This window comes from Cryptomeria japonica, chromosome 8, assembly GCF_030272615.1.
Source record: "Cryptomeria japonica chromosome 8, Sugi_1.0, whole genome shotgun sequence".
NCBI classification, from domain to species: Eukaryota; Viridiplantae; Streptophyta; class Pinopsida; order Cupressales; family Cupressaceae; genus Cryptomeria; species Cryptomeria japonica.
In genome coordinates this window covers 81617178-81641144 of record NC_081412.1, presented here as the reverse complement: position 1 = coordinate 81641144, position 23967 = coordinate 81617178, and the positions used below count along the sequence as shown (strand labels likewise).

General features: G+C 40.8%; 1 protein-coding gene across 5 annotated transcripts in view; it reads right to left on the bottom strand.

Moving 5' to 3' along the window:
* The window catches only part of LOC131038459 (pentatricopeptide repeat-containing protein At4g21190), a 322788-nt gene that overhangs the window by 213947 nt on the left and 84874 nt on the right, over positions 1-23967 (bottom strand). The gene's annotated exons all lie outside the window — the stretch shown is intronic.

Below are 23967 nucleotides of genomic sequence, written 5' to 3'. Positions count from 1 at the left end.
TCTCAAAATCTAAAAGATTGCACCAAAAAGCTATTTATGCACCAATATAAGATTGAATAAACATAAATTTTCTGAAAACAACATTTTTTCTGTACATAAGCTACTTTATCTTTCAATAAAGATATTGGCAAGCCATGCTTAGCAGTGACTTGCCTCTAACAAAAGTGGGATCTCTCACTACAACCCCTTCACTAATTCTGGGTCTGTTTAATTTCAAGGCAGCTCATTAATATCTTCACTTTAAGTATGAAGCCTTAACAGTTAAACTATATAGCAAAAGCTCTTATGATGTGATTAAATTTTCTAGAAGGACCCATATTATTAATTCCATGCAAACCTCATTTCATTAGATTAAGACAGTTGATGAGTAAGTCTTATTAGAGTTAGAATAATGCCTCCCCTTAAACGGCAAGCCTACCATTAGATTTTTTCAGTTTTATAGAAGGGTAAGATTTCCTCTGATTGCCATTTCTCTTCTTTTGTAATTTGATTTGACTTTTATCTGCTTTCCTGTTTAATTGTGGCCAATCTTTGCTTCTAAGACACCATTAACTTTCTAGGTGTTGGAACGCATCCTTGGAAAGGCCTCCCAAGAAGTAAGGTCCCCTCCTTTTCACACGGTTCTTTGGCAATTAATACTAAAATTTGGTGTCAAAAGTTTGTATGAGGTTTGAAGCTGTATGAATCATCCAACTAGATATCACTCTAGCTATTTTTGTAAGCTTGTCTACTAGTAGCATTTTTGTTTATTATGTTCAAAAGTTCAGGAAATATTTCTTATTGGCAGACCACTTTCGGAACATACTAAAGTGGCAAGATAATTGCTCAAAATCATAAAATTTCTGATTTTAAGTGAACTAACATTTTGACAAACACTTGGCATGCAAGCTGGTCTGATTATGTTTTACAACTATTTTTGAGAGATATGCAAATAATTATCATGTTGTCATTTTTCCAAATTATCATACTGCAGATCATTCAATTCTCATCACAGAATTATTACAAAATGAAGTTAGCAGAGATATTTCATTAATTTTCATATTGCAGATAAACTTCAATGTTCACACCCAAGTGCTGTCCCTAATGGTGTGGCAGTCCCCCAAAGAAGGTACGGCTGGCAGGAATAATCATGACAGCAGCATTATGGGCTGTGATACCCCCTCATAAGGTTGCACCTACCTTTGTTAACCCCTTTAAAGGCTGCACCTAGGATGGTTAGACTTGCCAAAGGCCATAATGGATACTTGTCATTGTCCTATATGTTAAAGGGTTGAAGTAGAATCCCCTAAATGTAAGTCAATTGTGCGATAAAGGGCACAATCTCACATTTCAGCCTGGAGGATGTGAAATCAAAAAGGATGGGAAATTGATAGCAGATGCATATAGAACATCTAACAATCTCTACACCCTATAAGAAATCGAAAACAAAAGATGTTAAATGGTCAAGAAGACGAAAGCTGGTTATGGCACAAGAGAGTGGGGCACTTAAACTTTGACAATCTTGTCAAGATCAATCATAAGGATGTCGAAAAAGACATGCCAAAGATTTCAAAGCCCACAAATATCACCTGTAAGCAATGTCAACTTGGGAAGCAGACTAGAGTGAGTTTTAAATCAAAGCAACACTTTCAATCGAAACCGTTAGAGCTTGTACATACAAATCTCTGTGGTTCAACCAAAACAAGGAGCATGCACGGAGAAAGATATTTTATGCTATTAATTGATGATTACTCTAGAATGACTTGGTTTCTTAAGCAAAAAATTGAAGCTCGAGACAAGTTTAAGGCATTCAAAGCCTTGGTGGAGAACAAATCTGGCTTGACAATCAGATGTCTTAGATCAGATAAGGAGGAGAATTCACTTCTAATGAATTTGAAGACTTCTATAAGAAGCATGTGATAAGAACAGTTTTCAGCTCCTAGAACTCCACAAAAAAATGGAGTTGTGGAAAGAAAGAATAGAACAGTCCAAGAAATGGCTAGAGCCATGTTAAATGAGTCAAAGTTATCTGACAATTTTTGGAGAGATCCAGCCCACACGGTAGTCTACATTTTGAATGGCGCACAAATCAAAGTAAATGAAAGCAAAATGCGATACGAGTTATGGAAAGGAAGGCTTGTAACAGTTAAGTATTTCAAAATGTTTGGAAGCACGTGTTATATAAGGAGAGATGAAGAAGATCTAAGAAAGTTTGATTCTACATCTAATGAAGGGATTTTAGATTAGAAGATCTAATGAAGGAATATTCCTTGGCTACTCCATTAGAAGTAAAGCATACAAATGCTATAACAAGAAGCTGCACAAGGTTATTGAAGGTGCAAATGTGAAAGTTGATGAAGGACGACATTATGAAGAAGGTCTAAAAGATATTCCTCAAAACGAGGAAATTTGCAAAGAAGAGGAAACTGAGAAAGTGATAGTTGAGCAATGTGACCCAAAGACACCACCAAGAGCACCATTCAAGACCCCATCCAAATTTGTCCAAAAGAATCATCCAAAAGACTTGATCATTGGGGACAAAGATATAGAGATTCAAACAAGGAGGTGATTTACTAGCACATCAGAAATTGCAATTTTGTGATTGCTCTGCAAAATAGAACTAAGGACTTTACAAAAGCAAGTGAAGACAAGCATTACAGTCAATGCTTGGTGAATTGTCCTTCTTTGGGCTGCAAATTTCCCAATCAAATTAGGGAATATTTATTTCACAAACCAAGTATAATAAGAAGATGTTGAAGAAGTTCGGGATGGAATTTTGCAATACAGTGAGCACTCCCATGGTTACAAGATGCAAATTAGGTAAGGATGATGAATCTCCTGGGCTAACCAAACTCTATATAGGTCCATGATTGGAAGTTTATTATATGTGATAACTATAGGACCTAATATTATGGAAGCAATAGGATTGGTTGCACGCTTTTAGGCAACACCAAAGGAAACTCATGTGCAAGTCGTCAGAAGAAATTTCAAATATCTAAAGGGCACTATGAATTTTGGATTCTGGTATCCAAGAAGTGAAGATTTCACCCTTACAAAACTTACAGATGCAAATTGGGGCAGCAGCGTTGATGACAAAAAAAGTACTAGTAGAGGAGCATTCTTCCTTCGTAACAATCTTGTATCTTAGTTAAGTAGGAAATAGGCTTCGGTTTCTTTATCTACAACAGAGAAAGAATACATTGCAGCAGCAGCTTGTTGGACACAAGTTCTCTGGATGAAACAAACATTGAAGGATATTAAGGTTGAGTATGAGCATCCCATCTCCATATTTTGTGACAACACGAGTGCAATAAATATTTCAAAGTATCCGGTTATGCACTCCAAGACAAAGCATATTCCAATCAAATACCATTTCTTAAGAGAACATGTGATTGATCAGCAAGTGAAATTGAAGTACATTGCTTCAAAGGAACAGATTGCAGACATCTTCACAAAGCCTCTTCCAAAAGAGACTTTTGAGTATGTAAAGAAGAAATTGGGAGTGATATCACTCTCATCTATTCGCTAAGTTCTTAAAGAAAAGTATGTGTTCACCAAGAACTATTCATTGTCTTTTTTTTTGACCCTGGAAAGCCTACTATCAAAGTCAAAAGAGGAGTAGAGTAAGGGGGTCATTTAAGTCAAGGGTGGAAGTTTGTTCCTGTTGCATTCCAAGAATATTTCTATGAGAGGTTTTTGTTATCACAAAAGCTTGCACCCTTGTTGAGCTATCAACTCAGCAACCTTGTGAAACATGGAAACAACCCCGAAATGTGGGACTTTGCGCAAGGGGGTTGAATCTCCGAAAAAGGCCGGCTTCTTTCTCCATCCAGGTGCAGGTGTTGAACCAACTCAACACTTCAAAACTTACTCCTAAGCCTATCCTAACAATTTGCAGAGGTAAAGGGAAGACAAAAATGCTTGAAATAAAAAGAGGTGATGCACCAAGAAGAGATTGTTTCTCTCCCTACCCGAAATGACAAAGAATCAACTGAAATACCCAGGAGATGCACAACTTCAGTTGTATGAGTGACCCCAATGCATGTATGGAGATTAGAATTTGTTGAATGTCAAAGGTGAGAACATTTCCCACAAGTCACACTCAGAAACAAGTAAACACAACATATATGAGAGAAGAGCCACAAAACATACACCTATGATGAAGGTAAGGAAACATACACAGCATACATAAGTTGAAGGAAGGCAAGAATGGTCATTTCAATTCATTATAAGGCCAATGGCCAAACTTACAATTGCAAAAATGCAAGATAAATACAAGAGAAGTGAAAGAGCATAGAATAGCTCAAGCCAGCAAGGAGAGAACGCTTTACAATGAGGCTTAACAGCCTTTATATAGAAAAATAGTTACAAGAGTGATCATGACCCCTGTGTGTCAGTCTGGGAGTGCAAGGAAGTGCATGCACTTGACTTTTGTACATGCAAGCAACCTAGCCATACCCTGAAAAGGCAACCCTGAGAAGGGTGGATTGACTGACCTTCCAAAAGTCAAAGCATGCAGACATGACATAAGTCACCACAACAAGCATGGCCCCATACCTCTCCTGATGGAAATCCTACCAAAAGCATTAAATGCACCCCTATGGCTCCACAAAAGAAGGTGCACAAGTCACAAAAGTCGTCGGAGCATTTAAAGATTGAGTGTTGATCACGCCATCCGGAAGTGTTGCCAGCCCGAAAGAAGTTCAAGGACTTCGGAAACTCGGGTTCCCGAAGTGGGGAAGACAAGGAAAGAACCTCAGAACCTCGGGGTTCTGAAGTTCCGAGAAGGAGAAAAGAGAGCAGCAGGGAACTTCAGGACCTCAGGGGTTCCGGAGTTCCGGAAAACTGAAAAAAGGGCTAAGGAAGGAACCTCGGAACCTCAGGAATCCGGAATTCCAAAGAAGGAAAGGAAGAAAGGCTAGGCAGGAACTATGGAACCTCAAGGTTCCGGAGTTCCAGGGAAGGGAAGAAGAAGAGAAAGGAACTTTGGAACCTCAAGGTTCCAGAGTTCCGGGGAACAAAAGAGGAGGGGGGAAAGAAAGGGAGGAACTTCGGAACTCCGGAACCCGAGAAAAGAAAGGAGAGGCAGCAAAGGGAAGGAAGGGTTCCAAAGTTCCGGAGAAGGAAAACAAGATAAGGCAAAGAGAAGGAACTTTGGAACCTCGGGATTCCGGAGAAGGAAGAAAAGGCCAAGGGTCGAACTTCCTATGGACAAGGCAACACCTCACACTTCATGATTCTTCTACTTTCTCCTTGATCAACTAGGGCAACGTTGGTCCATGGATCGTATCTTTGAACAATTCTTACTGATGGACCAAGGGTGTCATAAAATGAACACATTTTTGGCGATTTCTGTGGGATGCTTGCCTGCTCAGCATGAAGTCCAGAAGCCTTGAGCATCCATTCGGCACTAAGTCATTGAAAGACCCAAAACATGTGTGTGCCATCACTTGGAGGAAAACTAGAAATTAGAGCGGACACCCTCTTAAGGAGAATGCGGCAGGTGCACAAGCACTTATGAAAACAAAACAACTTCTAGTCTAATATTTACATAGTCATCAACACCCTCCTCAGAAGCAGAGCTTGAGATGAATCCCATTCACTGGGATTGGAAGAACTTCGCCATCAAGCCTAGAGAGATGAAATGCATTGGCCTCCTTGCAACTAGTGATGACATATGGGCCACTCCAGATACCATCAAATTTGGAGTGTCGCCTAGCTTTGGCTCTGTTTGCATCCCACTTGAGAACTAGATCTCCCTCTTTGAAGACCCTATTAGTTGCCTTTTTGTCAAAAACTTTCTTGACCTTCTCTTGATGAGTCTCAAATGTATGCATAGCCTAACTTCTAACCTCCTCCAGCTCCATTAGCTCAGCTAGCCTTACTGTCATGGCATCATTCTCTATCAATTCTAGTTGATGTGCTAGTTCAAGAGAGGGTAACTCTAGGGAAGTTGGGAGTCTTGCTTCCTTCACATATACTAGCATGAAAGGGGAATTACCGATTGCCCTCTTGGGTGTGACCCTGTCAGCCCATAAGGCTGTCCTCAACTTAGTATGCCATGCCCTCTCATTGTCTTCAATCGCCCTTTTAATAATCCTTATGAGGTTCTTGTTGGAAGATTCAGCTAAGCCATTACCCTGAGGGTAATAGTTGGATGACGTCTTCAAGTATACACCATGCTTAACTACCCAAGAAATGATTTGGGTTCCAACAAATGCCCTGGCATTGTCTAATATGATGGTGGAGGGGACACCGAATCTTGTCACAATTCCATCAAGGAATTCCAACACTGAGGCCTCAATGGCATCCCTCAATGCAACTGCCTCTGTCCACCTAGTGAAGTAATCTATTGCACCAATATCCACTTATGGCCAGCACTAGAAGGTGGACTTATCATGCCAATGAAATCTACACCCCATTGGGCGAATGGTTGATCTGCTTGGATGGGATAAAGAGGTAGGGCAGCTAGTCTTTGCTTCCCAGAGAATAGAGCACATTTCTTGCAATTCTTCACCTATCTATGTGAGTCACTGAATAAGGATGGCCAGTAATAACCAGCCCTCATTATTTTGATGGTCGTAGCCCTTGCAGAGAAGTGGCCCCCTGAAGAGCCATCATGAAATTCCTCTAACAATCTGCTGACTTGGTTTTGCTCGATACATCTTAGTAAGAGTCCAGTGGAGTTTTTTCGAAAAAGAGTGCCATTCACTAAGACATAGGGAGTGGACCGCAACCTGAAATGCCTTCTTTTGGTCATATCCAAACCTTAGGGGTATCTACCTTCCATTAAGAAGGTGATCATGTCACTTACCCAACTGAATTGAGTGTTGTTGCCAGTTGGTTGAACCTCTTGTAACACAAGGGCGACCTCTGAAGTAGTCTCAGAAGATGAGACAAGCTGTTCACATAGGCCCCTGCCTCTTACAAGCTTGGTGATCTTGATGTTGATGTCATACTCCATGACCTTGGTTATCCACCCAGCCCTCTTCTCACTGATGTCCTTGTTTAGAAGGAAATCCTTGACACTTGCATGTGGAACTAAGAGTTGGATCCTGTTGTTGGACAACATGTGTCTGAACTTTTTTAATGCCCTTACAACAGTGAGGACCTGCTTCTCTACATAGTTATACTTAAGATCATAGTCATTTAGCCCCTCACTAAAGAAAGCAATAGGTTGCTCCAAATTATCATCATTCAGCTGTGTTAAGACAGCTGAGATGCTGGATTCTCCTCCGAAGGTATAGAGGATAAAATCCCTTTCATAGTTAGGATTGACGAGGGTAGGAGCTTGAGCAATTGCTTGTTTGATTTCTTCAAAACCAGTCCTTCCCTCCTTGGTCCAACTGAAAGTTAAGTTTTTCTTTAACATGGAAGTGAGGGGTTTTACCATGGTGGCAAGATTGGGAATGAACCTCCTCACAAAGTTTATCCTACCAAGGAAACTTTGCAATCCTCTCTTGTGACTGGGGAGTGGAAGAGAAAGAATAGCCTCCACTCGCTCTGGATCAATGGTCAAGCCCTCCTTGGATACGATCTGTCCTAGAAATCTTCCTTGATCAGTAGCAAATACACAGTTGTTGGGGTTCAAGGACACACCATACTCCCTGCATTTCATGAACACCTGCTCAAGATGACCAAGATGGTCAGCTGCATGCTTTGAATAAACAGTTATGTCATCAAAGTATACAAGCACAAACTTTGCTAATACCCCCTTGAAAGTCATGTCCATTGCTCTTTGGAACGTGGCACCTACATTGGTTAGCCCGAAGGGCATTTTGCAATAAGCATAGGTACCCCACTTAGTAGTAAATGCAGTCTTGTATTGGTCTGACTCTTGGACCAAGATTTGATTGTAGCCCAAAAACCCATCCAAGAATGAAAATCTTTCCGAGCCACTGACCCTTTGGAGAATTTGCTCCATAGAGGGAAGGGGATAGTGATCCTTGAGGGAGGCTCTATTGAGATCCCTAAAGTCTACACATAGCCTGATTTCCCCATTCTTTTTTCTTACAAGGACAAGGTTGGCCACCCAGGAGGAGTGCTTGATAGGGAAGGTGATATCGGCTTCTATGAGTTTGGTCAACTCCTTCCTCATTAGTGGCTCAATCTTGGAATTTATTGGCCTTTGCTTTTGTCTAACTAGTTTTGCATCTGAGTTTAACTCTATAGTATGCCAGGCTAAGCTAAGGTCAAATCCCTTCAAATCTTCATAGGTCCAAGCAACTATGTCATCATATTTTTGGCAAAGCTCAACAAAGGCCTCTTGTTCGGTTGAGGAACACACCTTGCCCAAGTTTAGAGACCTACCTTCGGCAACAACAACTGGTTTGTAATCACCCCTCTTTGCAGCCAAGTTCATCTTCTTCTTCAACTGATCATCCGAGTTGAAAATGCCTTCCAAGGTAACTAGACCTTTGGGCAGCTTGTTGGAGTTGAGCTGCATGATTTGATCTCCATACTAGTCTTGCAACTTAGACTGATTTTTAGCAGAAAATTCTGCTTCATTTTGCAAGAAGTTGACAATCTGTTGATCGCTTTCGAACACTTGCCAATTTACCTGATTGTCTGGGACAGCAGGCCTCACAACAAGCTTGATGTGTTGTTCCTTCTCATTTGCAACATGCGCTGGTATGTCGAATTGAGCACCAACCGCTACAAGCCTATCAGCATGCTTGTTCTGACTTCTAGGAATGCTTTGGATATTGAAGGCCTCAAATCCTTCAATCAAATCCCAAACCCTGTGTTTGTATTATTTGAGTAAGTTGTTTTTTGCTACACTTTGACCTCGGATGTGATTAACAACCAACTCACTATCTCCAAATGCTTGCAAAGATCTGATCTTTCTTCTTTGTGCAAGTTGGAGACCTTGGATCAAGGCTTCATATTCAGCGACATTGTTGGTGCAACCAAACTGAAGCCTAAAAGAGAAGAAATATTTCTCTTGCTCAAGAGAAACAAGCATCACACCAGCACCTGCACCGTTCTTGTTTCTTGAACCATCAAAAAACATGCTCCATAACCCCTCTGATTCTCCTTGTGCCTTGATGAGGTTAGGGATAGGAGTATCCTCTTCATGGATACAATAGGTGCCAAGCCCAGTCTCTTCAATCGCAGGTAACGGATCAAACTAAAAAGCATTGGCCCATTCGTCCAGCAAGCAATTAGGGACCTCTTGCAAAAGAGTAGCAGGCTCGCGGACAATACACTCCTCCCCGTCTTCATGCAGAGTGCAATTCATATTTATAGCGCTGGGGGTATAGGGCTCATTGTGGTTTTGGGCAATGGGCTCTGCCCTTATAGTCACCTTGGTACCATATTGTTGATGTGGCTAAGGTCGCGGAACTACGACTCCATCCAACCAGCGTAGAATAGAATGTACTCGTTGAGTATCATATCCTCTCTTGAGATAAGGAAATCCCAAATGTTGTTTTTAATTGATCAATGGGGACGACCTCAAGGTTTCGATTGTCAGGTCTTGACTGCAGGATAGCTAAACGGTCAATGTGTTTTGCTGGAAGCACAAGGGGACTTACGTTTTGCAACAAGCTAGTCTGCTGCGATTCTTGAATTAGGAAATAAAAGCAAAAGAGAAGGGTTCAGGAAGCCTAAGGACAAGGATGATAACAGTTGATGCAGCGGGTAGACAAATTTCGATAAACCAATTCTTGTTTTGCTAAAGACACCCTCACAACTAGACAAGAACGATGCAAGCTCCAAGGGATGAAGGATTTTTGGACTGGAGACACTCGTTTTAGGCACCCAATTTTGGCGCAGCCTAAGACGAACACCTGCAATTGAACTAAGCACAGTTTGGGTTCAAACTAATCATGCACGGTGACCTACAATCAACAAACCCCCAATGGTATGAACCAGAAATGCATCAAATACCCCTCTACACTTCACCATTAAAATCCCTACACTCTAAAATATACTAGCTAAAAGAAACCATGCAAACAGAACGAAAACAAAGACAATAAACACCATATTCAATGTCCATATATTTGCTTCAACTGCCATTACAACAATTTCTACAGCATCTCTATGCTACTAAAATGTAACCTTCTACAATCTAGCCTATTCTAACTTCTAAAATCCCACTACAAAATTCTAACTAAAGTCTCTCTAACCCTAACACAAGAAAGGCCTCTGCCTTTTATAGAATTTACAATTTTGAATCGAAGGGCAGGATTGGTTGCATCTAAGGGTTGCAACCTGCCTTCTAGAAGCTGGCAGTTTTAACCCATGCCTATTAAACTCTCAGTCATCCACCCAACCACCCTCTCAACTGCCTACAACTGTTTGGATTAAATTTGGGTCTATCCAGTGGTTGGACATAACTGACCATAGCTGACCCGTTTCCCCTTTGTTTCAAAATATCTTGAGTGGGGCCCGTAGGCAATTTTACAATAAAACAATTTCAGTTTTTAGAACTGAATTTCTGGAATTAAATCCAGTTGTGCATTTCTTGAGAATGCATAATTCGAGTAGCATTCTGAATGTTCTTCGGTCTTTAGTCTTGGTGGTGGACTTCAACTTGGGGTCCAACAGTGTTAAGAAATAGCTTCATCCGGATTGAAGCGATTACCATACATATATATATATATATATATCGGGTGGTTAGCAAGTCGAAGCATCATATATATATATATATCGGGTGGTTAGCAAGTCGAAGCATCATATATATATATATATATATATATATATATATATATATATATCGGGTGGTTAGCAAGTCGAAGCATCATCACTGTTAACAAACAGTGATCATTGGAATGAAGGGCCATGTCCCCATAGGGACATGACTCTACGTGGACATGACCCTCTGTTGGTCTACATATATGTCCATCGACACTTGCTAGGAACGAAACAATTACCGTGGCAGTTCAAAGACCAGCAACACTGTCGATATAACATTGAACGTTGATTATTATATATGCTCATCAGAATTAACACATACTCACTGTAGTAATTATATTAAAATCTGTCTTCACTGCGTATTACCAAACTGTTGTACTCTCTATCTATCATTTATATTCCTTAACATGATATCAAAGCCACGTTGGTAAAGAAACAATAAAAAAAATAAAAATAAAACACAACTCTTTTCTGACTTGCATTAAGAATCAAAGGAAAGCAATCATGGTGAACAGCATTAGAGTGGAGGATATACTTGAAGGCGCATCCAACTTTGTCTCTTGGAGAATTCGAATAACAACAATTCTTCAAGAACTCGAATTAGATATATACATAGAAGAAGACACTAAGATGCCTGAAGACGAGCCAGAGAAAACAACCTGGAAAAGACACAATAACAAATCTAAGAAAATCATAATTGATGTTGTTAAAGATCACATTCTTCCCACCATCTCAAAACTTACTACAGCTTATGATATGTTCAAGACCATTTCAAACTCATATGAAATAAATAATGCAAGCAGGTTGCTCACCTTAAAGCAGCAATTAATGCATATCTACAAGAACAAAGGAGAATCAATTACTTCTTATTTCATGAGGATTTCAGAGTTAAAGGACCAATTATCATCTATTGGAAATAATGTAGATGACTTGGAGCTATCTCTAATAGAAATTAAGGGATTACCATCCAGTTGGGAATCCTTTATTCAAGGCATTAGTGCTCGTCTGACACTACCAAAATTCGATCAACTCAAGAATGATTGCACTCAAGAAGAATCTCGGCTAATCACAAGAGGATTGGGTCCTAACAAAGAGGGAGAAATTCAAGCACTACATGCTAACACAAGCAACAAAGAAAAGAAAAGGAAGTTCAAACGGAAGAGAGGAAATAACCACAAAAGCAAAGATTTCTCCAAGATTCAATGCTACAAGTGTGATAAATTTGGACACACACACAGATTCTGTCCAGAAAGAAATAAAGCTCAAGCAACCATAGCTGAAGTCAAGGAAGTAGATAATCCTCTATTTTTCCTAGCCTTATCAAGTGAACTAAACTCAAACAAGCATATGTGGATCATCGACAGTGGAGCCTCTCGACACATAACCGGAAACAATTCGAAACCTTAGAAGGCCACTCAACTGAAGAAGTTACAATAGGAGACAATTCTACCTATCCAGTGAAAGGAATTGGGACCTGCTCAATTCAATTAAGAACAGGAGTTACCCTTCAATTGAAAGATGTTCTTTTTGTACCAGGTACCAAAAGGAATTTGGTCTCCATTTCAGGACTAGCTAATCAAGGATATCGGGTTACCTTCCATGAAGATAAAGTCCTACTCCGGCCTAAAAATTCTAATATAAAGAATGCTATTCCTATAGGATCTAGAGATGGTAGTTTATACAAATTATGTAATATTCAAAAACAAGCACTAAATCTGGAAGTATCAAACTCTAATGAAATTTGGCATAGCAGATTAGGACATCTTCGATTTAGTGCCCTACCTTCTATAGGAAAGATTGCCACAGGATTACCAAATCTAAAATTTGATCATGTTGGAACTTGTAAAGGATGTGCTCTAGGGAAGAACTCAAAAGGGTCCTTTCCCTCAAGTGAGCACAAATCAAAAGTTGTACTAGAACTTGTCCAATCTATCTTAAAAAATGATGTTTGGGACATTGTACCTAGACCAAGAGACAAATCAGTTGTCTCATCAAAGTGGTTATTCAAAATCAAATATGCACCAGATGGTAGTATTGAAAAACACAAAGCCAGATTCGTTGCCAGGGGGTTCTCTCAAAAGGCAGGAATTGATTACAAAGAGACTTTTGCTCCAGTTGCCCGATATACTTCTGTAAGAACCATCATTGCCATTGCAGCGTCCAAAGGGTGGAAGATACACCAAATGGATGTGAAGACCGCTTTTTTGAATGGAGTTCTTGTGGCAGAAGTTCATATAGAATAACCTAAAGGCTTTGCTACACATGATAAAAAAACTCTATGTGTGTAGACTAAAAATGGCTCTCTACGGCCTTAAGCAAGCTCCCAGGGCATGGTACGGAAGAATAGATAGTTACTTATCCAAACTAGGATATTCAAAAAATGAAGCAAACTCCAACATATACTTCAAAATATTGGATGGTGACATGTTAATACTTGTTCTTTATGTTGATGACTTATTAATAACAGGAGAAGATCACCTCATTGCAAAATGCAAACAAGATCTTGTGGCTCAATTCGATATGAAGGATTTAGGTCTACTACAATATTTTTTGGGCTAGAAGTATGGCAAAAAGAGAACTACATTTTCCTAAATCAAGGAAAATACACCACTGATATCCTGACCAAATTTGGTATGATAGATTGTAAGCCTCTATCTATCCCAATGGAAACAAATCTTCATAAGCTCAAAAGTAAAGCACTAGACTCAAAACCTACAGATCCTACATACTATAGGCAGATTATTGGATCTCTCATGTATCTGGTAAATACTCGCCCTAATATTTGTTACGCTACCAATGTGTTGAGTCAACTCATGTGTGAACCTAAGAAAATTCACCTAATGGCAGCTAAACATATTCTGAGATACTTGTGTGGCACTATTGGACTTGGCCTGAAGTATAAAAACATTGAGCTACAACTCCGAGGGTATTCTGATTCCGAATGGGCAGGAAGTTCCATTGATCGTAAAAGTACAACAGGATGTTGCTTTAGTCTTGGATCAGCTATGATATCCTGGTTTAGTAGAAAACAGTCAACAGTTGCTCAAAGTTCCACTGAAGCCGAATATATAGTTGCTTCCATGGGAGCACGCGAGGTAGTCTAGTTAAGGAAATTACTAGTTGGACTATTTGGGAAGCCCCTAAAACCCATTGTGATTCACTGTGATAATCAAAGTTGCATCAAACTTTCTGTAAATCCAGTTTTTCACAATCGATCCAAGCATATAGAAATCCCATATCACTACATAAGAGATATGGTAGATAGAGATGTCATCAAATTGACCTACATCAGCACTGAAGAGCAAAGTGCCGACATATTCACCAAACCTCTCACAAAGTTGAAAGTAGAGTACTTTAGAGGTAAACTTGGTATGACTAAATTATAATGGAAATTTCTAAACATTAATTTTAAATCATATGTAATTGATATATTCATGAATATCTTGAACGCAATATTGCATGTATGTGTTATGGAAGGTGACGATCTTCCATGTGATGTAATGATCACTATTGTAAGGTGACGACCTTCACAATAGCCTGATCGGTTATCAAGATTGACTACATTAAATTGCTGTCCCGGAATGTGCCGGAAATCTTGATACTAAATTTGTTGTGATTGAATTGTTATCATATGTCATAAATTATGATAACAATCGTGTCAAGATTGACTACATTAAATTGCTGTCCCGGAATGTGCCGGATATCATGATACTGAAATTATTTCACCTGTGATTATGACAAATGTTACAATTGTCAAAAGAATCAAGGTTGTAATCTGATAAGACTTCAAGTAGTTGTTGTCCCGGTGTGCTGGATATCAGATATCCTATATCTCCTTAAGATATGAAGCATTTCACTATTAAGTGTTACTGAGTGAATGATCATGTCAAACGAATATGTATATCGAGAATTTGTTGCTTCTTAAACTTAATCATAAATTCAATCCTCTTTTGCTAAGAGGGAGTGTTAAGAAATAGCTTCATTCGGATTGAAGCGATTACCATATATATATATATAATTGACATGATTCGAAGAATGATAAAATGGGATAATCCCAATACTTATCGGGTGGTTAGCAAGTTGAAGCATCATTACTGTTAACAAACGGTGATCATTGGAACGAAGGGCCATGTCCTCGTAGGGACATGACTCTATGTGGCATAATGCCCCTACGTGGACATGACCCTCCGTTGGTCTACATATATCTCCATCGACACTTGCTGGGAACGAAACAATTACCGTGGTAGTTCAAAGACCAGCAACACTGTCGATATAACATTGAACATTGATTATTATATATGCTCATCAGAATTAACACATACTGCATAATTATATTAAAATCAGTCTTCACTGAGTATTACCAGACTATTGTATTCTCTATGATTTATATTCCTTAACAAATAGCACGCTTCCCAATGCTTGGTTCCGACCTCGCGCTCCTACATCTTTTTCCCCTCCAATTTCCAGCGCCTAGCTATGATCGCGATCCTTCTTCGATTTACGTTTCAGACTTTCTCCTCGTTCGTTCCAACAACGTCCTGCAAACAATCAATTTTGACCCGCATTAATCATTTTGAAAAATTAAATAAATTAATTTAACAAATATTCAATTTTCACTGACGTCGGGCCTCTCTCACAATGAATTTCGGGCATTAGACACCTTTTGTGAGATTTCATTCTAAGTTTAAAATGCCTTTACTCAAACTTCGGGCCATTCAACTAAAATGAGAGATCTTTGGTTATGGTGAAAAAGAAGAAGAGAAAGGAACTTCAGAACCTCGGGATTCCGGAGTTCTGAGAAAAGAAAGGAGAGGCAGCAAAGGGAAGGAACTTCAGAACCTCGGGGTTTCGGAGTTCCAGAGAAGGAAAACAAGAGAAGGCAAAAAGAAGGAACTCTGGAACCTCGGGGTTCTGGAGTTCTAGGGAAGGAAGAAAAGGCCAAGGGAGGAACTTCCTCCGAACAAGGCAACACCTCACACTTCATGATTCTTCTTCTTTCTCCTTGATCAACTAAGGCAGCGCTGGTCCATGGATCGTATCTCTAATCGGTTCTTACTGATGGACCAAGGGTGTCATAAAATGACAACAGTTTCCATCAATGACAAAGGGGGAGATTGTTGGAAAATTATTGTCATTGATGTGAAAGGTCAAACCAGGGCGATTTCCCTAAGATATTCGATGGATCTTTAAACAGAAATAAGACCAGTTTTGATGCTCAAATTGAAAGTCTTCATTTGCTTTAAAATTGAATAAATACATGTCATGTCCCCTCCTTGATCGTTATATATATCCTAAATGAAGTAATTATTATTATTAATTACTATAATAATAACAATGAATTACTATTTGAATTTTTATTGAATGTGTTATTTAATTAATATCTAATAATATTCCGGAAATATTCAAATAAAAATAAATTTATATTATATTATAAACATAATTTATATATTATAAATTATAATCATAATTTATTCTTAACCATTAACAAGTGCAACGTCCCTATCTAGATACTAGAACTCTAGAACCGAACAACTAAAGGAAAACTCCTTTATATATAATATAAGGTATCAAGGAACTCATACAAAGACATAGGAAGAAAAAAACAATTACGATAGTCTCATTAAAGATGACTCTATGGTTAATAAAGATTATTATTAAATCAAATGTAAATAAACTGCTATTGTCAGAGATTGTTCCCTCACAATAGACAGTCATATTCAGTAATGTAAAAGTTGATAAAACTAATACAAATTAAATAGTTTTAACTACTGATTTTTCATCTCTTTCAACTAACCGATATTATAACATTAAGTTGTAATGATCAGCACTTATATCCTCCATGTAATCACAAACTATCAATGAATGAACAAATTAGTAATAGGACCTACCTTTGAGAAAGCTCCGTGTATTATAAAGTACCAATGATTAAGATCAAACATTAATAAATATCCCCATCTAAACAGTCCAAAATGGATGATGCCCGCTTTAAAATAGAATTTAATAATACATAATAATATAATTAAAATATAATATATATAACCAAATAAATGAATAGAATTAACTAAATAAAATCTTAATGATAATAATAAACAAGATTTAATATATAATTTATATTTATTAAATATTAATATTCATCAAATAATAATATAAATTCTATAATATTATATTATTCACAAAATAACAAAGTAATTAGAAAACAATTATAATAATAAATAAACTTCAAAGGGACTGCAAGTGTCAGAGATTGTCCCCTCAGCAACAGACAGTGATAATCAGCTTTAGTGTTTATTGGCAGTGATAATAAACTACTCATTGTTATTTATATGACAAAATTGAATTGTTATGCTTTAGGGAGGTGCGATTAGTAAAAGATTCAATATCAATTATCAGCAAGACAAGGAGATAGAAGGGATTACGGGATATATCTAGCCCTGGTCAATACTAATACAATACATACGTAAAGATTATTCCAGTTTCATTGGAGACCAACCTTGACGTAAAAGAGATTAGTGCATCACTGACTCATAAATGTTAGAAGGTTACCAGCAGCGGACTATTATTATGGTTCGGGAAGACAATGATTAATGAAAACTAATCGGTAATAATTAGATTGCTAACCGATTATATGATTAAATGTTCGATTAGCATAAAGTAAATAAGGCGATTATGAATGATTGGGGTATGTCTTTTGAAACATAGCCAATCATTCTAATTGTAAGATATAAAATGGGATATTCATCGATAAGGAAGAGGGGGAAGGAGGAGAGCGGACTGCGGAGGAAAGGTAAGGGAGAGCGGACTGCGGAAGAAAGGTAAGAAACAAGGTTCTTTCTTATATTAAACAATATAAGTATATTATATGTAATGTCATTATTATTAATTAATGTGTAACACTCATTAATATCAATAGGTGATGTTAATTGTAAGGTTCATTAATATTAGTTAATATTAGTAAATGAGTAATGGGTAATGGGTAAGGTTCATTAATAGGTGATGTTAATTGTAGTCTAGTGAATATATATACATGTATTAATGTATAATATTCACTGGTCATAAAAATAAGGTTAAGATATAATCTTGTAAATGTTGTGACATAAGTTTGCATATTAAAGGATTATGAATACAAGGTATTTTAGGAAATATATTGCATATGTAAAGGATGGTTAATCATATTGATATATGTATATGTTAATTTAAAGAATACATTAAGAATTCATGTAACACAAGGAAAGTTTATGAACTGAAAATGTGATATGACTTGGTTGACTAAAACTCAACCAAGGAGAGAAGGATCTGGTCAATTCCCCTTGAGGACTTGGATGATGGAGGCATCACCCAAGCCAAGGAAAGGCAAGGGTCTTCCTTGGCTGGCTTGGGTATAAGAGGTTATACCCGAGACAGGACTCAAGGTCGGGCCGATCCCCTCTGAGGACTTGGATGATGAAGGCATCACCCAAGGCAAGGAAAGACAAGGGTCTTCCTTGGAGGGCTTGGGTGTAAGAGGTTACACCCAAGACAGGATTCGAACTCATCTTCGATTTCCTGGAGGGCTTGGAACCAAGGGGTTCCAAGAAGGCGAGCCGCACGGCTGCCTAAGGACATACTTTGTATGACATTCGTATCCTTTTAATTAGATAAAAATTATGATGATGTTAAATAAGTATTGAAGTTAGATTATAATTCAAATTACTTATATATACATATATGTTTGTCATGTTCTAACAATCTTTTTTGCAGGTTAATGATCTCTAAATAGTAGGGACATTACAATACATCTTTATTTATTCGTAGGGCCAACCTTGCAAGATGGTTTAAATTAAATTAGATTTCATTTTTGTTTTTGGGGCTGACCGCTCTTGAATTGAGCACCCACTTTGGAAGTTAACTTAAAATAAATGTATTGGGTCAATCTCCTTGGTTTGAGCACCCACTTTGGGATGCAAATAAAAATTAAATACAGTATTTTTATATTCTCCTTGGCCGACCTGTTTTGGAGGGATGTAACCATTGGTGGAGTGCAATTGCATTTATAAAAAGGAGATCATTTGGGGTTCAAATCATCATGCAATTCAATGAATATCTTCCCATTCGTAGCAGATCTAGAGCAGACCTGAGAAGTAGATATAAGATGAATGAAAGAGCAGAATTTAAGGTGAATTATTGCAGACCTAAGAGCAGAATTGAAGAGCGAATTATTACAGACTTAAGAATAATTAATATTGAATATTATAAGCAGATTTCAAGAAGTTTTTTGAGCAGATTTGTGGAGGAGAATCAGAACTGATTCAGGAAGAAGATCAAGCACTTATCACTTTACTCTTTTGGAAGTTGGTGCCTCATTTTCAGAGAGATTGGTGTCTCTTGCTGAGTCGGTGCTTACTTGTGAGGATTGGTGTCTCCAATGGGTTGGTGCCTACGAATCATCTAAAGGGGATCAGTGTTTGCCCTCTCGGGTAAACGGTTAAATGCAGAAAGTAAATGCACAGAACATAATGGAAATATATTAAATAACCAGCCTCTATATTAATTCCACAGTCCATGTACAATAAGTGCTTATAACATTACATCTAACACGACTAACATGATCCTTTCGAAGAAAAGGTACACAATATATAATACCCGAAGGGGTGCGACACAACCGTCGCGACTCCAACTACCTACCCGTCGGCTAACCAACTGACCGCCGTAACTCATTATTACCGACGACAACATAAACATAATATAACAACATAACATAATGATTATTCCCGGCAACATCATCCCCCCCAAGAAAAGAAGTCGACTCCGACGACTTAATACAAAAATAGAGATGAACGGCAGGAACTACTGACGCCAGTCGGGCCCGGATCTTATACACTTGCTGCGTCCTCGCCTGAAAACCCTTTTCTGCTACCATTCAATGCTCAAGTGTGGATTTCACCATTATTGCTTCCTTTGACATCCCAGTCCTCCTGTGCCTAAACCAAACTTGTCTGCAAAACACGTTTTTCAATCTCAGCCTCCACCAACCGCTACTCAAATGATACTGTCTCCCTAGCCAATTTGTCCTCGATAGCCACCCGTGCTGCTCTCCCGGGATCCAACTCCTGCATACGTTGAACTAAGTCTCACGCGACTACTGCCTCCAACCTGGTGGTCAGCTCCTCCCGAGCCCTCTATGCATCCACCAAGGCAACCTCACGTCCAACCAAGACATACTCCGAGTTCCTCAAAGCGTACCTATCCTGCTTGGAGGTGGCCACAACCTGCTGGCACAAAGGCAAGGAGACACCTCAAATCCTCCATCACACTCCCCAAAGGCTAAAAATTGAACTGAATAACTCCCTGATGTCATACAACTGCGCAGACCTGCACTGCCTTCCCTCAAACTCTGTTTGTTCGCAACCTCGAAATCCGTCTCCCTCTACGGCTTATGGCTTCCCGCCAATGCTTAGCGTCAGGCTTCTTTCTCACCATACGGAACAACCCACACTTACCATGACTTCTCAGATGCCCTTCGCCCAACTCGAAAAAGTGTATTGTAGCTCAAAAAATAAACTGGGGGTCTGGGGGCAACACCCCCAGTGGGATCGAGGGGCAGCGCCGCTTGCGGGGTCTGGGGCAGCGCCCCAGCGGGGTCGAGGGGCAGCGCCCCCGCGGGGTCAAGGGGCAGCGCCCCTCGAGGGGTCCTGGGGCAGGGCCCCCGCCGCCAACACCAATTTCCAACCCTCAGAACCATACGAAAGTCCATGGCGCACTGCATTTCTGTGATATTTTAAGATGCCAAAAACCCTTCTTTCCCACTCTGAATTTCCAGTGTCCTGGCTTCAAACTCCAGCAAATCATTTTAAATCTGGCCGTCGTCATTTTTTTTTTTTTTCTCATCTCCTAAGTTAGTTGTCTTAGAGAGTCGTTTGCTCGGGACCCTGTCTCTGGGATTGCCCTTCATCCTTCTCGGTTTTCCTCGCTCGAGAGTCTCCTGCTTTTGTCCGGTGCCTCTCGAGTCACCTGCCCGGCCTCTTAGGACCCCTTCCATCCTCTCGGGTGTCTGTCCGGCCTCTCGGGTCCCCTGCGCTTCACGTGGTAGGGTTTCAAATTGGGCCCGTTGGTGGCAAGTCTATTTTCAATGGCCATCGAAAGACCTGGAACCACAAATTCTACAGGGACTACGACCTCCTTCCCGTACATAAGAAGAAGAAGAATAATAAAGATTTTGAAGACTGCGGTCTTCCATACAGGGTTTCAATCGTTGCCAACACTCTTCGGATTATCTACGTTGCCAGGGTTTGGGGCGTCTCCCTTCCAATATTCTTTGTATTCCGGAAGGTACGCCTCTGTTGGTTGCTCCGGTTCCTCTACTTCGAGCCTGTAGCTTTGGAACATTTCATAATCCTCCATTTGCCAGTGGAAGAGCCCGTTAAGTGAGCATACCTCATCTTCAGAACATCCCTCCAATTCGAGCACCCCTTCATTGTTTGGCTCCATCGCGTTCTTGCCCTTGCTTTCATCGGGACCCCCTTCCCCTTTATTAGAGTCCTCTGAGTCCGAGTCCGAAGAGGCGAGCTCTTCGCCAACATCTTGGGTGTGTAGGTCGATGGTATATTTCCGCCCTCCCTTCTCCATGGAAAGTGTATTTTTCTTCCAGTTGTGGTTTACCCTCGCGTTGATCAACCACGCTCTCCCCAGGATGGCGTCATAGCCTTTCTTCTTCGAGGGAATAACCACGAAATCTAACAAGAATGGTTGCGTACCAATTGTCACTTGCTGGGCCATCAACAAGCCGAGTGGCTTAATGTCGTGTTGGTCCGCTCCCACCAGGTTGAATGTGGGTGGCCACAAGGTGGGCTTCCCCAGCCGCTTCCACGTTTCTTCTGGTAGTACATTCACCCCAGATCCCCCGTCCACAATGGTGTCCTTCAGAATGGTCCCACGGATACCCATTTCTACCACAGCTGGGTGTCTACCACTGCTCAAGGCTAGTAACATCGGGTCAGTCGAAGGGCTAACGGAAACCTCCACCTGTGGTGCACTCGACGATGCGGTGGCGGGAACCCGTACCTGTGGTGCACTCGACGATGCGGTGGCGGGAACCCGTACCTGTGGTGCACTCGACGATGCGGTGGCGGGAACCCGTACCTGTGGTGTACTCGACACTGCGGTTCTTTGCACATTGGTCAGGATGGCAGTCCTCAATTGTCGCATAGAGTCTAGAAGGTCTTTTACCTTTATCGGCACCTCCATCTGCAAGATTTGCCCAATGATGTTATTTTCCGCTTCCGTACGGGATGATGTACTCGCCACCTCGTTGTCCCGTCGTTCGGTCATCATCTCACGTTCAATATTAGCCTTTGCCTCCCGTAATCTCTCCTTCTCCGTACGGGGGTCGAGATAAGTGGCTTTTTTCGTCTGGGCACGGGTGATCGCCAGTACTTCTTTCTCACCAGTCTTCTCAGCCTTCTAAATGTTGAGGAGATTAACCCCTGCTTGCGGGCAATTTGCGTCCTCATGGTCGCCTGGCCCACACCCACGGCAGAGGTGCTGAGGGGTGGCTTCCTTCGTGCAATCACGGGCGAAGTGCCCCCACTGATTACAGGCCCTACATTGGATAATTGGTCGGCCCTTGGCGTCATACTGGATACGGCTTCCGTTATTGTTATTGTTGCTATTCCTTTCGCAGCTGCGTCTGTTGTCCCGGTATCCTCCAGATGATGTCGTTGTGTTAGTATGTTGGCCGGTACCCGCTGGTGCGGATGTTGTGGCCTGCTCCGTGAACAACACCTGGTTCATTTGCGTACTTCGGGTTTTCATGTTGTATGGGCACTCCTTGGTGGAGTGTCCCATCACTTGGCAAATCTCGCAGAATGCCTTCTTTTGGCAAGTACCCTTTGTGTGCCCTTCCTCTTTGCACTCAGTGCACCATATGTCCCCTTCGTTCCGACCAGTGCTTCTCATTATTTTGAATTCCTTTCTCATTCGCTCCATGTCTTTCTGGAGCGCTTGCACCCGTTTGCCAGCCTCGTCATCGCTGTTGCTTTCCTGTGAAGAGTCATCATCCTCGGATGAGGATTTATTACTTTTCTTCTTCTTTGATGTTTTGTGTTCGCTCTCCAGGTCCATCGCCCTATTATAAGCGTCGTCATATGACGTCGGGGGTACAATTTTCATCTTCCTCCCTAGGGAGGATTTCAACGCTTCAACGAACCATCGTTTCTTCAATCCATCTGCGGGTTGGCTTTCCATTTTACCCAAGAGTTCTTTCAGCCTCCGACTGTATGCTCGTACTGTCTCCCTGGTACCTTGTTTGGTACTGTATATCTCCGTTACAATTTCATTGTCATCACGGAGCAACCGAAACTCCCCCGTGAATTCCTTTTGTAGATTGGCCCACGTGGCCACTTTTTGCTTGTCCACATCGGAGTACCAATCTATGGCAACTCCTCGTAACGTGGCTGGGAACTGTTGTACCCAGTCATCCTGGTCTGTTACTCCATTGGCAGACCAAATGGTTTCACATGTACGGCAGTGCCGTAAGGGGTCTTCCTTGCCCTCCCCTGTGAACTTTGGCAATTTTTGTTTACTCGCCATCCCACCGCTGGGTCTCGCTCCTCTAATTCCTTGTGTGCGTGTACCTGGCGATCCTCCGCCTCCTGCAACTGAACCTCCACTCGTGGGTCCTCCGGAAAAAGTTGCTGACACCAAACCAAACAAACTGCCTCCCGTACGGTACCCTTGTGCTCCCTCAGCACCTTCAGTCATACCGTCACCTTTCGTTGTCTCCCTCGGGTTGTCCTCTGAAATGGACAAATTCTTTAGCAAGTCTCTGGTAGCGTCAATCAGGTTTAGACTTCGCCTTGTTTGTTCCACCAACTCTTCGCGGCTTCTTACCCTACGGTGGTATTCTGGCGAACTGTAGAGTTCTCCTTCGGCACCCTCCGTGACTCCTTCTGGCAGCCCTACAACAGTGTAGACAGTGTAGTTCTCTTCGTCTATCTCTGCCTCCGCAACCTCCGTGACACCTCCTGGGTTCCCTTCGGGCAACCCCTCGGCCGGTCGTCCCTTGGCAAGCTGCCTTAGCCTACATCTTTGTTCTATCTGTTGTCTGAGATTCAACGCGATTTGTGCCACTTCCCATTCATCACTCTGTATCTTTTTATTTTTGTCCTTATTTAGTCTATTGGGCATAAGTCACTTCCATACACAGCAAACACACGCCATGTACACAAAAAAACTTTTATTATTTTTATTTTTATTTTGCCTTTCGGCCACAATTTATATCAGCAATGTGTCGGGATTATTACAAGGTTCAATTTCCTCCTGGCCTGGCGCCATCTCGTTCCGTTTCCCGTCGGCTGTTCTCTTCGTAGCGTTGCA